Source organism: Acyrthosiphon pisum, chromosome A2, assembly GCF_005508785.2.
Source record: "Acyrthosiphon pisum isolate AL4f chromosome A2, pea_aphid_22Mar2018_4r6ur, whole genome shotgun sequence".
Taxonomy (NCBI): Eukaryota; Metazoa; Arthropoda; class Insecta; order Hemiptera; family Aphididae; genus Acyrthosiphon; species Acyrthosiphon pisum.
Genome location: NC_042495.1, coordinates 11,858,777 through 11,875,177, shown reverse-complemented (window position 1 = coordinate 11,875,177; position 16,401 = coordinate 11,858,777). Strand labels below are relative to the sequence as shown.

The window sequence follows — 16,401 nt, the reverse complement described above, 5'->3', positions numbered from 1 at the left end:
TTAAATAATCTATTGCAATATCGGCAATGGGTGGCCCGCGGACCCAATCCAGCCCGTGGAGGGGAAATAACTAATTTTTTTTAAATTCTGATTTTCTGCACACAATAGATATATTTTGATCTATTTTTATGTTGTATTTGAAAGTATTTTGGCTCCACATACATATGGGAAATTTTGTTATCCAAAATGACATTTTTAAAGAATATATATTGCTCAAGATTAACTGATCACCACCTTCAAAACACTGCGCATTAGTTGTTCTCCAAGAGTATATACAATTTTTTAAAAAACTGCAGGCTAATATTATACTATATTAAATAATTTGCTTTAAATACCTTAAACTGTATTTTTAACACAAATATAAACACATTATAATATTAACTATACTATTTAAGTGTTTTCTGGTCCTCAACATTTTTTTTCAAATTATCTGGACCGCCATAAAATTTAATTGCCGTCCCTGATCTATGGTGATTGGTAAATGGTAACACTGAAGTGTGAAATATTGAAATAATACTGAGCGATAAAAAAAGAGTAAGTACTAATACCTAAAGATTATATGGTAGTCGTTACCTGTTAAACTCGTGTTATATCTTTTGTTTCTTACAAACAACAAAACAATACATACAAGGAAATCTTTAATGTACCTAAGACGTAATATAGTATTAAATACACTTAAAATGGTATAGGTTAATATATAGTGCCATCATTAGTGTTTATAAATTATAATATTACTGAATATTTATTGAATGTATTAGGCACCAATCGTGATTATTCTTTATGGGTTCATTACAGTTGAAACATGTGTACGTGTAATGTGTAATAAAGTATGGCAAAAAGTTAAAAAAAAATCGTGGAATAACTGCTACACACTTGCGTAGGTTATAATTAAGTCGGATGCATCGACCAAATATAGAGTAGGTAAAAAAAGAGTTTAAAAAAATATTGATTTTTATTTTCCACCGTGATATACGCCACGCTAACAATAGTTATACATTTTTAAGTTATGTTTGCACTCTGCTTTTCTATAATAGGTACATATAATATATTGTATACTATTATGATGCGTATAATATAACTTATATATAAACGGAAAACTACGGCGTTGAAGCGTCAACATTTTAATTGGAACTGCTATACTTACCCATCCAACGTATACGAGTTGCAGATCGCGGACCGTGGCCTATAAATAAAGTTTATATAAATATTTTGCGTACGATATGTCGGTGGTCATACGACGCAGTAAAAGTCGTACTGAAAACCTCCCCCCCTCGACCCTATTATAGGGTACACCGACGACCATTCGATCGACTTTTACGGCTTTGAATTTTCTGCAGTTCTCCTCGCACGCCTTCGGGCCGGATAAAACTCAAACTACGACGTTTAATGGCGAAGCTAACGGTTTGTTTGTTTGGATTTGGCAAGTATATTATAATATTGGAGTGTAATATTATTATTAAATGACAGCCAACTCTGCAGATTTGTTATGGTTCTGCGCGTCTATAATAATAATAATAATAATACTAGTACAAGATAATAATAATATATTGTAGTGTGCACAACTGAGAAACTGAAGTCTTATAATTGCTGCTACGCTTATTAAAATATATTATTGTGTTATTGTTTATTTTGTATAATATAAAAGCGGCAGGGAAAGTGAAGAAGATGCGATATTAGATATATTTCCTGGAAAACTCGGAAAATTGTTTCGATATTATTCACATAGTTAAAATTATCACCACTGTGCTCAGTATGAAATTATATATGTATAATATACTACACTATATGACTATACAGCTATATATAGTAATGCTGCAAGGTGGTTCATTTAATATTCAGTTTTATCAAAAAGATTTTCCAAAATCGTCAAAATACTTTTCCAGAAAATAACCGTTTACTGTTTACCTTTAATATAAATTCACCTTGCAGTATATTATTATTTACTTAAAACAATTAAATTATCAGTCAATTTATAAGTCTAACTGGATTTTATTAAAAATATGTACGATATAAATTATTTTTTTAAAAATGACTTACACGAAATATAATGTACGTCATGTTTAAATATATTATATATATTTTTAATGAAAAACCAGACTAAAATTGGCTATCTCATGTTTTTAAGTTACAGACAAAACTAAATAATACAGGATAATGTTGAATATTTTAAATAAAATTAGTTTGAAAATAAATTATTAGCTGGAATAATAATATTTTAGCCTGTGGTATTTTAAAATTTCTATTATTAATAAATTAAATTTGCTATTTAGCTCGCATAAACTAACGAAAATTCTAGATTCTGGTAATTTAATCGCTATTCGAAATTTCGTGATTTTATGAACTCATTCGAGGTTAAAGTTTTAATTAAATTTATGTTAATTATGGAAGCTGTGTAAAAATTAAATAGAAAAGAGGCTAGAATATTTTCAATTCGTACATAATTTCATTACCAATACATTTACGTATCTGATATTAGGTTTAAAATTTGAATAGTAAATATTGAGCTTTGTTAAGTATTCGAATACCTATAAGTACTTGTATTACATTACTTTTTTGATATTTCAAATACTTTTTGACACAAGTGTATTTTAAATACTTTTAGAATATTAAATACTTTTTTTCCTTTTACTGTTGTATTTCAAAGACCAATAATTTGGTTCTGTTTATAAATTGCTCTTAAAATAATATTTTATAATGCTTCTAAGAATTTTTAAGATTTCATCAAATATGCAGATGATACAATAACTAGGTACATTCAATTAATTATACCTACTTAGTTTAAGTTTTTAACCTGACAATATAATATGTATGTGTCATCTAAAATTCTTGAACCAATTATTAAAGTATGTACATATTTATTAATAATGTTATGTATACATTTATGGATTTATGATAAACGTATAAATATTTTAACATAAAAAAATGCTTGTAAAGTATTTTGAATCTTTTAAAATGTATTAGTATTTATATATTATTTTTGAACGATAGTATTTATAATCAAAAATTACACCAAATATTTAAATATATATTCTGAATACATTTAAAAATTTTTGTAACAAGTCTGTTAAAATATAATAACTTAATTTAATCATTTAAAACTATTATTTTTTTGTGAAAATTGAAATGATAAAGCAATATACAAATATTAGCTGGTAACTGTAATGTAATTGTACATACTTTAAATGTTAGAACATATTGAATATTCGTTTTTCAGTGTTGTCACTTATTACTTATAGACCAATAAATAATTTGTTAAGTATATTGATTTTTGATTGTTTTGTTTTTTAACAATATTATTTAATAGTATTGAAGTATATAGTTGAGTAAGCATAATTTATGGCTGCCAAGAAGAAAATTGTAATTTGTAAAGATATTAAAACATCATAAATATTAAATAGTCAAGCTATCATTCAAAATTGTACAGTGAATATCTGAATGTTTGCAAATCATATATTATATTATGTTACATAATTTATGGTTAATGACGACATGATGTAGTGCTCCAAGTTTTAGTGTCTTAAACTATACCTACCTATACCTAACGGCCAAATCACCTTCAGTACCTAATCAGTAATATGTGACGTGACTACGTGAGTTAAATTAATTTGTTTATTTGATCGCTATAAATACATAATTATACATCACAATTTACCAGATTATGGCGCCCGATGCTAAAGTTATTTTATCTTCAAAAATACACTCTACGGAATAATGATCCCTTTTTGTAGAATCGACCAAATGTGCTTATATTTTTTTTAATTATCAGATTGAAATGTTCTAGAGCCCACAATGAACTCAGTTTTTTAATATTTAAATCTCAAACTTTATAATAGTTAAACTCTATAAAAAAGACAATGTTAAGCTTTTTTTACAAATTACTTTATATCATTATTTGAAATTAAATAAAAATCGGTGTTCAATGCGAGCTGTAAAAAGTTTTCTTTTTGAATAAAAAAATGCAGTTATCAAAATCCGACAATTTTACGTGGCCTGAGAGTTTTTCCATTGAAGTACAACAAAAATGGGTATTACCTACTTGGGTGGTTACTAAAATATAAAATACAATTTTCAAACTATATTGAATTGTGGAAGGCTGTTGTATAGATACTTGAAGTATATTGACATTTTCTAAACATATTTTTATTGTTTTAAAAATATTTTGGCACTATTAATGGATATTTATGGATATTTTAAATGTTCTACTTTTTTATTATTATTTATTTGTATAAATGTCGATTAAAATATTTATGCATGGTCAAATTGCTTGATAAATTAATACAAGGTTCCCCAAAAGAAGTTCATACTACACTTTAAAAAAAAGTCGATCTAACGTAGCTACTATATTCATTTTTTATGAGCGTTTGAAGTAAGAGTTATGACGAAATTAGACTATTTTCACACGTAAAATAACAACTTCTCTTAAACGATTTTTGTTATTTTTTGTTACACAAATATAAAATTCATAGGAACTTGAAATTTTTTGCCATTACAAATATTTATATTTACTATATACGATTTTCAAAATATTTAAATTAATTTTGACCTATTTATACCTCGAACCTATTCAGTATTCACACTCTTCTACATCACGTCGGTATTGACTTATAAGTTCAGACAACAAATAGTAATATTTTATGATATAATATTATAATATGGTAAACACGATATATTTGTGGAAGAAATTAATTCTAGTAGTTCAATCAATACAATTAGTATCGTATAACTAATAGCAATAAAAATATGATATAAAAATAAAATATGATATAATGTTCTTAAAAATAAAGACTGAAACATCGCGGTCTACGTCTTTATGATTTATCATAGAATTCAAATTGTACACATACATTACATGTGACCTACTAAATGACGAAGTACACTCGACACGTCAAACTATAGCAGCAAGAAATTTCCCAGGCTTTTTATTATTATTATTATTATTATTATTATTATTGTTGGTATTTATTAGTTATTACGTAAACGTTGACAACTTGGATTAGCACCGCTGTAAGTACCTACACGTCGAGTTAAAATACAAAAGATCGCATTTTTGTATTGAGCATGTTTGTTAAAACAATTTCATCTTCATATACACGTGACGCGTCTTCATTATGAGTATGTATTGTTTGTAGTTTGCGGTTCGTGCACCTATATATATTATGTTACACGTGTACGTTTCATTGTTTCAAAAGGTATGATCCTAGACTGCGGCTTAAAGCTACCGAATCAAAAAATAATGGAGTTCGTACCTTATGCGCGAATGGGCGAATATTATTTCAAACGTCTTTGGTTTGATTCTTATGGTTTATAAGACTTATACCTACGCAGTATCAACTATCAATAGTATCATAATTCATCGCTGTTCAGTTTTACTGTAAGACCGTAACAATATGCATAATAGCTTATAAAATTATAACAAATTAGATCAATAATATCTGCATAATATTCATTAAGATAATTTCTGTCGAGAAACTAATGCCATTATTGTATGCGGGCATTGTAAATAATGCATATACAGTTATAATATTAGTGAATATCCATTTAAATTTTAAATCAATAATAACAGTACCCCTACTGTGTTATCCTGGTTTTATTGGTCACACTCGTACATTTGTCTTTTACACACGAAATAATAGTACACAATAGGGTACAATATATTTATACATAATATATTGCAAAAGACGTTTGTTGGATTTTGGAAGAATAAAACGTATGAAGTGAAGTCTGGGGAAACTCTGACTTTGAAAAGTCAAACTTTGAAGGACTGCTAACTGCTATATCCTTGAGTAAATTCAGCTTGAGAGTATGGCGACCATTGCAATTTTTAAAAATAATAGAAATTTCAAACTTTTAGTCAACATATTGTGTTTGGATAGTTATTGAAATACAAATTTTTTTGTTTTTTTTTCTTGTTTTACTCGTTTTACTTGCCCCATGGCATAATAGTTAATAATTTACAATGGAATATTATTTTATACATGGCTATTTCTTAGCGGAGTAATAAGTCACTAATAATAGAAAACTTAAATATTATATAACTTAGAGAGTAAAAATATTTCTAATAGTTAACCTCCTGAACCTAAAATGTCAGTGCTTATACGTCTTGCTTACTCAGTATTTTGCACTTTTAATTCAACTATAAATGGCTCGATAAGTAAAGTTATACAGAACTAAAAACCATATAATATATTCAATATTTGAAACGATAGTATATTGAAGTATTAAACAATTGCAACACACCTCGGCCTTACCTCCCTCATTATTTCAAACCAAGCTAGTGGCTGTAAATGTTTAAACCTAATCGAAAAGTAGTTGATTGTCTATAATTGCCATTACTAATTATAATGTTTTCAAAGTTAAATTTTACATTTTTACAGGTCCTATATTCTTATGACATATGTTCAAACTAACACAGTCGAACACGATATAGCAACGTATAGGTACATAGATTTGTTCTAAAATAGTTACACAAATATACAATAATACAGTAAATACACTATCAACGGGGTAACCCTGTTTTCGAGGGTGGTATTGTCAATCACTGCAGGAGTAGCGGAGTACGAGTTGAACAATTAAATTTATTAATATAATATATATTATTATGATGGCGAAATGTACGATTATTTGATTAGATTACCTCGATTTAAAATGATTAGTTAAATTGTTGAGTGTTGTCTACTTCACTATCCCAACCCGACTACCGTATACGCTCGTTACTACAAAGTTCCTGCTGTTGTCAGCTGAGTTCTGTAGATTGACCATACTACCATAGAAAATTAACTGGGATTTGAGAGTGACATAAACGACGAGTCTGTTATCTGTAAACCGTTACAGTAATAATTATTGTACTAAACACAATAATTTATTTTACTCTACATTTCATTGTAGTTTTTCTGCTCATCGCATCATTCTGATATTTTTAAGAAAATCAGTTTAATCAGTCTATCGTCTATGTGTTGGGTATTAGGTAACGATAATTATAAGCAGAAAAAACACTAGTATATTGTTGACTAATCAGTTATATTATTGGCTATTTGTATGAAATTATTGCACTTTATAATCCAAATATTATTATTATTATTACCATCGGTATACAGCGTAATAATAGTTTATTAAAACTCGTCTTTAAATAAATGTAATATGACGTATACTAGTGAGTAAGTAATCAAATTATACCTGTAAACATTAAAAAAAGCTCCCTTCGAGAAATTCAATTAAAATGAAAACTCAGTTAGTCGGGTCGCATTAAAATAAGTAAGTGGAACCACGTGACCGAACACTCTTTCTTTAATATGATATTTAAAAACAAATTATATTTCATCAAGTATAATATTTTTGTAACTATAACTTTACAATAATGCTTGATTTATTAATACACGATAATTATACATTTAAATTTATTAAGATAATTATTCATTATGTGGATGGACATACACTAATATATTATGCAGATTTAAAATCTCTATCGATCAAATAAATAGTCAGGCACTTAGGTAGATAGGATTCAATTAGTTTTACAGATTTAAACATCTGGAACAATATTCCGAATTATTCCGATGCATACAGAGTGCCTCCCAAATCTATATAGTTAGGTTGGTAACTAAATTTTGAATGGAAAAATTAGAAAAGAAACATAAAAAAAAAAAAATTAAATTTCGCTTTATAAATTTAATCAATGACTTAATTTTCTTTAGACAAATTAAAAAAAATAATATTATTACTATTTTATTTTTTAGATAACAAAATATAAAATAGTTTTTAATTAATACCTACTAAAAACAAAAAATAATTTTAATTATAATTTCTATACATCGTATACTATTTCTTTTTCTTTTTTTCTTTTCTCTTTTATTGATCTTGAAATTATAAATTTCTGCTTCGATTACTAAGTCCATTAGTATTACATTTGTATGAACATTTACATTTTAATAATAACTTTTCAATTAAAAATCGAGAGAAGAATAAAAATAGAAAAAATAAATAAATACAGTTTTAAAATGAAACTTAGATACTTGTGTACATTACAATTGTTGGTTATATCTTATATTAGGTTTAATATTTGTATTGTTTTAAACAATTTTAGTGTGCTGATTTCGATGTCTGGATTCGGACCTAGCCTGTATAATATTTCGTCATGTTATTTCCAAGTGCAATCGAATACCGTAAGTATTTGTTTTAAGTTTAAACATATTAGTTTTAACCATTTGTTATAAATATAAAATTGCAAATACTAAGGTGTTTAAATTAAATAATTATATTTAAATATATTATTTTATATACAAGTGGATATGTGGGTTTTAAATATTATCTTAAATCGTGGTACCTACCCAGATATAAACTTATCAAACTTTACATAATATGACAACGATATCATTTTGAAGATACCTTTTTATGAGGGGGGGCACTAATATTATTAATTATTATACACAAGCTTATATTCTACCCTATTGAATTTACCACGAAGTTTACCAAGTTTGTGTCTGATGAGTGATGATTCTTTTCTTGTAGAAATAATGCTAAATATTCAATTTCAAAGGAGATTTCTGGTTAGACAATAGACAACTTACTATAAATTAAAATAATATTTATAATATAGGATAATATCTTTAATATGGTGATAAATGCATAAATGCAATCCCAGATTAAGACCTTCAGGGGCCCAGGGGCCAATACATGATTTCGGGCCCCAACCAATGAAACGTGATATGTAATATGGTAGGTGGGTGACGGGCCCCAAACCTGTTTGTTCAAACAAGAAAAAAAATATTCTTGTAGGCACTATAAATAGTACAAATTACCACTCAATGAGAAGACTATGGGCCCTTTACATACGTGGGCCACGGGGACGTGGCACATCTACTTAGCCCCCCCCCCCTCTTATCCGGTCTTAGTGATAATGTAAATCCTTATGCGAGTATGTGACTGTTTATGTGATAAGATTACTGATCTGACTATACTACGAAGTAAATGTCCATCCCCAAAACGTACCAACAAATGTATTAGAAACTCCAGTCAGCTATAACATAATGTTTTCATATTATAATATGAAAGCATGTACAATATAAAAAAAAATCGTTTTGGCTTAACATCATAGTTTGTACCTATTACAACTATAAAAAAATAAACTATTCTTCAAGTCATGTTGGGGGGATCTACTACCCCCCTCAAATACGCCACTGAATAGATGGATAAAATATTTAATTAAATCTGATTATACGCAGGTCAATGTGATAATTATCATAGTATAAGAACAAAGAACATATTATATATAGTTCCATTTAAAAAAAAAACTTGAGAAATAAGAAAATATTGCAGAAATGTTTTATTTGAAAAAAAATTGAAATGCATAAATTTATAAATTCTAATTGAAATACTTAATTGTTATAGTTACCTATAGCACTTAATACCTGTCTAAATTATACTTATACAGAATAAATGTATACAGTTCCAAAATTTAATTTAATTTTTATTTTAGATATAGGGTGAACAATTTATAATGTAGTTGAGTATTGAATTGTTCAAATATTAACATATGAGATAAATATAAAATGCTAAAAATAATATTGGCATAAAATAAATAACTGAACCAGTATTTTAACAAAATTTAAACTTTGAAACAACATTTGTTGATATTTAATATAATTAATATACATTTGTACATCATGAAGTCTGTAATTATTTGAATTCATATATAAAAGATAACTAGGTAGGTATGTACATATTTTGAGCATATAGGTATTATTCCGTAATATCCAAAAATAATTTCGAGTTTAGTTTAATTATTCAAGATTTAAGACAGCTACTTTTGTAATTTAGTGTAATTGTGTGTATAGACTATCGATTTAATCAAAGTTAATATTTAACAAAAGTTTCACCACTATAACAGTATAACTTCGCTTATTAATATTAGCATCCGTCTTAATATATGATTATCGAGACAAATTAATATTAACGTTACTAATTAGTAAGATAAAATAATATACCTAATAAGTAATAAGTAAACAATAACAGTAAACCTACAAATGACTATATATGTATATGTTGTAAAGGAAAATTGACTATCGTATCTTACTTCGTTGCTATAACTATTGCATGTTACAAACTTGGAGCATATTGCACATTTTTTTTAAAAAAATAATATAATTCTACATGTTGAGTAAGACATTATGTAGATTCATAATTAAAATAAAGATATTTAACATTTAAAACTATTCCCGAATCATGATTAAAAAAAGAGTTCATTTTTGTTCTGATTTAATATTGTATAGGAAACTACAGAGTAGGTACAAGTACCAAAAAAAGAGATCAAACAAATTTGTTACTGATTGGATATTTTGAAGGTTTTTACTACAGAAAAGAAGAGCTTTGGGAGACATGTATGTATACCTCTTTTAAATGCACAGTTTAAAGAATCCTATATAAAGAAAAGATAAGTGGAAAAATGGAAGACATAGAATTACAAATTTAATAGAAATTTGTGTATATAAGTTAAACATAAATTAAATCTATTTATAGTATCAAATCTATTTTTAGTATTAAAATGAAAGTAGGTATTCATAAAAGTGAGAAGAAAAGTATTATACCATGATTCATCTTATTATATACTTACCTAAAACTGAAAACACCACAAACAAATTACACCAGATTAAGACACGCTGTCCAACCTAACCTATACAACAAAGTGTACCTAGATAGGTAACTATTAGGAGATATAAATATTATTTATCTACTTTAACATTAGCCCATTATTAATAATAAAATCATATTACTATTTATTTACTATCTACTAAAGTCTAAAACTACATTCAATTTATTTCAAAGGATATACTTATGAAGAGAATACTTGGAACTTTTAAAGCATTTCATAAACAACCAGAAAAAAAAAGTTAACACAAAAAGAAACATCATTGTAAAACCAATACACTTAATGATTCTCTTAAAAACCAATAAGTAGGTATATAAATAAATAAAACGATATCTTGAATAGTAAATGTTAAATCGAAAAGCATCGAATTTAATAATAGGTATATAGTGTAGCTGAGATTTGTAATTTGTTGGTACATAGTAGTTTAGACAGTTAAGTACACAATTATATCGTTTTATAGACATTTTGAATTATAGAATTCTAATTAAAAAATAATCTACGATTAAAGAAACATTACAAATAATTAATGTTGACGTTTAATTTCAAGAAATAAACAAAAAAAAAAAAAAATTATATTTGTCAGCTGTCATTAGTAGTTTTAGAAACTAAGTACTTAGCTATATCAAAGTTAAATAATAAAATAATAATATATAATTTAAAATTATTATATATGTGTGGCTTAAATATAAATAAAAATGGTTAGTTATCATATTTTGTTCTGAATGTTAAAATACAACAATTTATTATTAATAGCATATTATATAAACTAAACTAAAATTGATTTTTTTTATTAATATGAATTGTAATCAGTTATTGAATTTTTATAAAGCTGTTAAAGCTGTTAAATAATAATCTTTTGATGTGTGCTTTTTTCCTGAAAGCACAAGGCTGAAACTATAGTAGTTTTAATTAAATTTATAATACTTTTGGTATTTGTGAATTTTTATTAGCTATTTTATATAATATAAATATAAATAGCTTATTTTATTATAAGCTATTTATGGGTACTTATATTATTTTTTAATACACTCAATTATTGTATTAAATTTAAATACATTTAAAATACTGTCAAAATACATTGATCATGAATTAATGCCCACTAGCGTTTTTTGATTATTTTTAAAGTTTCTAGCTATAAACTACCTATTTAAGATAGTATGTCTTTGTTATATCTTGAAAATGCATCTTGCTGTTCTAAGACTACTATTATTTCTTGAGAATTTGTATGAAGTTGATATTCTGAGAAATTGTACCTACTTTATAGATAATTGGATTATGTTACGTTAATACTTAATGTCGTTTTTGTGGTATGACACATATTTAAATATTAATATAAGTTATCATCAATTCAAGATTTATAAGATACTAAAAAAAATGTTTGAACTTAATGGAGGTTAGCTAAACAAAGAATAATTTATTATGTATCATGTATTCATGTAAAATGTAAAACTTTTACGTGGATTATTTTAAACATGTTTTTTTTCTGAATAATCATACGAGTTAGTCATTTATAAGGCATCTACCTAACGAATAGAAATAAAAATTATTTCTAAACTTATTTAAATTATAATTTGATTTCTCTGGAGTTTTTTGGGGGGAAGTTCTATATTACAAACAATGAATATTGACAGTAAGTCATATCAAAATAATTAATCTAAACAAATAAATGTTAAGAATATATCAAACTATTAAAGTGTTAAACAATAAATGCAAGTCCGTTCATTGTGTATTATTATTTTCCAAATATTATAGATATTATATACAATACATTATTTCTTCAAAATTTCCGGTTTTTTAAATTGAGTATCTGTGAGATTGTGCAAGATAAATTGCTTTTTATTTTTTTGACAAAGCCATTGGCTTTATAATAGCATTATTTTATCCTATAATGGAATAAAAAACTGACATTGTAATTTATAAAGAATTTAATGTTTAGTAAATGAATACAAAACTCAATTAAATGTGTAATATACATATTTAAGCAACTTTGGTTAACAAAATTAGTAATTATAATATTATTCTCACTTATATGTTTTTAGTTTATTTATTGTTATTAGCAGTCACTTTTCTCTTATATGAAATAAACGATGCGCCTCAATATAATTTGTTTTATTGCTGCTTGTGAGTTACGTAAATTATGCATCAGTACTACTATTATTATGATTCTTTGCTTTTTTATAATAATAATTACTTTTTCGTTAATTTAATAGTATAAGTACCTAAAAGTTTTATACCCTAGCAAAAACATGTTTAATCAAGTTAATTTTCTGTATATCACTTAGATAATACGTTTTAACATTATATTAAAGTTGATAGGTAATACTATAAACATAATATGTTAAACAAAAATTATAGTGTTGCTTATTTTAAATGGGGTTAACATTTCTAGAAGACCAAAGAAATCAAATATTATATGCCATAGCCGTATATAATAGAAACTGAATTGACATAAAACTATATTTATGCAATATATACCAGGTTTGTAACAGAAAGGCCTGATAAATTAAATAACTTTGATTATAATTAATATTCGATATTTTTTTTTATTTAGCTATATAATTTAAAGACGCTTGCTCAGTACTGAAAATAAAAAAATTTAAATTGTATTACATTTTTTTGGAAATATTACAAATAGAAAATGTTTAAATCTAATGTTTAGAATTTTAGATACATTTTGTCTTATTTAATGTTAAAAACGTTTATTTAAGTCAAATATCTTATTTTTACAATTTTTTTAAAGATCAATATATTTTTGGAGTAAATAATTTGAAACGTAATAAATTACTTTGTTCAAAATATACTTTTAGGAATTTCCTGACTTAAGTATATTTTTGAACTGTTTATTATCTGTATAGTTTCCATAATTTTGTCATACGTTTATAGCCTATTATCAATTTTTTATTTTTATTTGTCAGGGCTTTCTGTAACATCCTGTACCTATGTCCTACATAGATTATAAGTATAAAATATTATGCAGATTCCATACGATCTATTATATATTTATATTAATATATATCTATATTATATTCACCCCCTTCCAATAAAATTAAAGACTCACAACCGTCATTGCAGCGAACACATCACGTATAGGCAATATTTTAATTTATTATAATTAACTATTGCAAAAGAGGTAGGCGCATTTACTTTAAAGATAAAAACAGGTTAGGTTATTATTTTACTTTGAATGAACAAATTGTATAAGATCACAATATATAACGTGTACAATTTTCAATATTGTTTAAGTCATACGGTTCGAGGGAGTCGTTGCAATAAGTACGCGTTTCCGTGGCCATCATTGCATTCTTACAGAGCTTTCCGAATTTATATTTATTAATTCGTCGGCAATACCTATATAAATGTGAGAGTGTGCAACGATTTTATAGTTTGCTTTCGATTAGCACCCGCAAATGGAAGTGAGGAAAACTGGTCGTAGCTCAATATATTGGCCCTATTGCAGACCGTTTGCGTAGGTACATTAGTCATTAATTACATGATATTAAAGATATCTAATGCGCGGGAAACTAAGCACATTTTTCGTTCGAATTATTTTGTATTGTTCTTTGGTACAAACTATATACAATTCGAGTTATATTAAGATAATATATATTATTATACATAGTAATAGTATTTAGACATGAACAAATGTTAACAAATAACAATTATCGGACAATGTCGTCGATATGGACCATTGAGTATTCGCTAATGTTCGTTTTTAAAATGTCTACTGCAATTTTCGTCTATTGATATAGAATTGAAAATACATTTTTTGATTTTTTTGAAAAAATTGATAGTAAGAAAAAGTCTTAACTAATAAGTACAATAATGTTTCAAATTTTTAAGTCAAGTTTTAGCATTAAATATCAAATTTGATATAAAATATATCAATTTATTATAATATTATTAGTATAGCATATGATTTAATAAAATATATTATATATTATTTGTTTTATAAAAGTAAGCCTTGACATCAAGGGCGATGACATGTTAAACTAATTTAATACCCGTTGTATTGTTGTATATTTTACAGGTACCTATCTAATTATATAAATATTTTTAAAAATGTATTGATCAATTAAATTGTTATTAATCCACTGGAATCATTATTTTCGTGTATTAATTAATATTAATATTTTAAGTTCCACGATCAAAATAATTATTATTTTATAAAAAACAAAAAAAAATTGTGCACAAGTTTATCCTATGCCCGATATGTAAATATGATATCAAATAATTATTATCTGCTGATACCATGGTATTATAGTGCATCGATATCGTCTAAATGTACGATTATATAGGTACGGCCTATCTATATATTTATAAAAGTCAATGGTTTTGTTTGTGTGTGTGTGTGTGTGTGTGTGTGTGTGTGTGTGTGAGAGAGAGAGAGAGAGCTATTCATAGCTGCGAGCCGTGTCTATTGCACTCGTATGTGCCGGTTTTGAAATTAGGTACGTATATGTAGGTAATCCTATACCCGAGGATACCTTGAAGCCAATTTTCCGAAATTCTCATTTTAAAGAGAGGCTCACACGGATTTGTTGGCGAAACAAGGAATATTTTTTTGTTTGCAGAGGGTCTCCATTGGCTACAAAATTAAAATAGCTTTCAGAATCGGATACGATTTCAGACGAGTATTTGGTCGAAACCACCCGAGAGACTGTGTTAACAATATCACCGGTAATTATTATTACATTTAACGGAGTTATCAAGACATTTGGTTATAAATCCACTGGCATTATTTAATTAGTCACGATAGCAGCAGCCAGTATTATAATATATTATAATATTATATTTATACACCTAATACATTGCAATAAATTGCATGCGGATCAAGTCAGTACTCCATTACGGTTTACAACTGCAGTTTACTTATTGTTTTTATTTTGTAAACAGATTGACTATATATTTAAATTTATAAAAAAAAACTGCATTTTAAGCTGAGTTTTAGTTTAAGCGTACCTATAATAATATTATTGAAAGTGTATTACATATACGAAAAACAACAGCAGCTGCGTGCGTTATTTCTATATAGCATAAGGTAGGTATACATACTCACTCCCGGTGACGAGGAGACAGCGGTGCGAGTAACGTAGTAGTAGTAGTAGTACTACCAAGTTGTAGTATTCTGCGAGCTCGTGGGGGGGGGAGTGGTGTTTGTGGTCGGTGGTGGAGGGGTGAACGTGACGCGCGGTGGTAATGTGTGTAATATAGTTCAAATACGGACGAACGCACGAGCGAGCGACGGAACGCACGCGAAACAAATGCGATACGGGGGGCGGCGAGCGCGCGAACGGCTGCGGCCAATTTACTGGAAATCCGAGGGGAGCAGCAGCGGCGGCAAAAAGCTCCACCGCCACCGCCGCCGCCATTCGTCGCCACAGCTGGCTCAACAACCGTTACGTTGTGCCGGCGCCGACGAGGTGGCGACGACGATCGCCGAGTATTCCTTTTCGCCGTATATGTATATAGCTGGTATACGTATACCTAGGTATAACGGGGTGATCCGTTTAGCTCGAGACAAGAGCAATTGTTGTTGTACATAAAACACCGACGTTTTTAAATATTATGTTTCTCACGCGCAGTGTCGCATGTAGACATTTTGCGCCCCAGTGCAAATAAAAATTGGCGCCCCCTAAGCTCCGGTGAAAAAAAAAATTGCTTCCCCCTGAGGGGCCTACCCACGGAAAATATGGGAAATAGATCCTCAATAAACTTTTAGATTTTGAGCGCAGAAAAGAATATTTGTTTTACAATGTGTG

The 16,401-nt window shown here is 27.3% G+C and overlaps 1 protein-coding gene across 2 annotated transcripts in view; it reads right to left on the bottom strand.

Annotated features, from left to right (window-relative positions):
- The window catches only part of LOC100158929 (GTP-binding protein Di-Ras1-like), a 56,060-nt gene extending 40,126 nt beyond the window's left edge, over positions 1 to 15,934 (bottom strand). The window contains exon 1 of one of the 2 annotated variants that reach the window (XM_016807052.2): positions 15,695 to 15,934. The gene's annotated coding sequence lies outside the window, so the exon portion shown is untranslated. The remainder of the gene's footprint in view (positions 1 to 15,694) is intronic. The other variant, XM_001944531.5, reaches the window with a different exon arrangement.
- Positions 15,935 to 16,401: the final 467 nt, after the last annotated feature.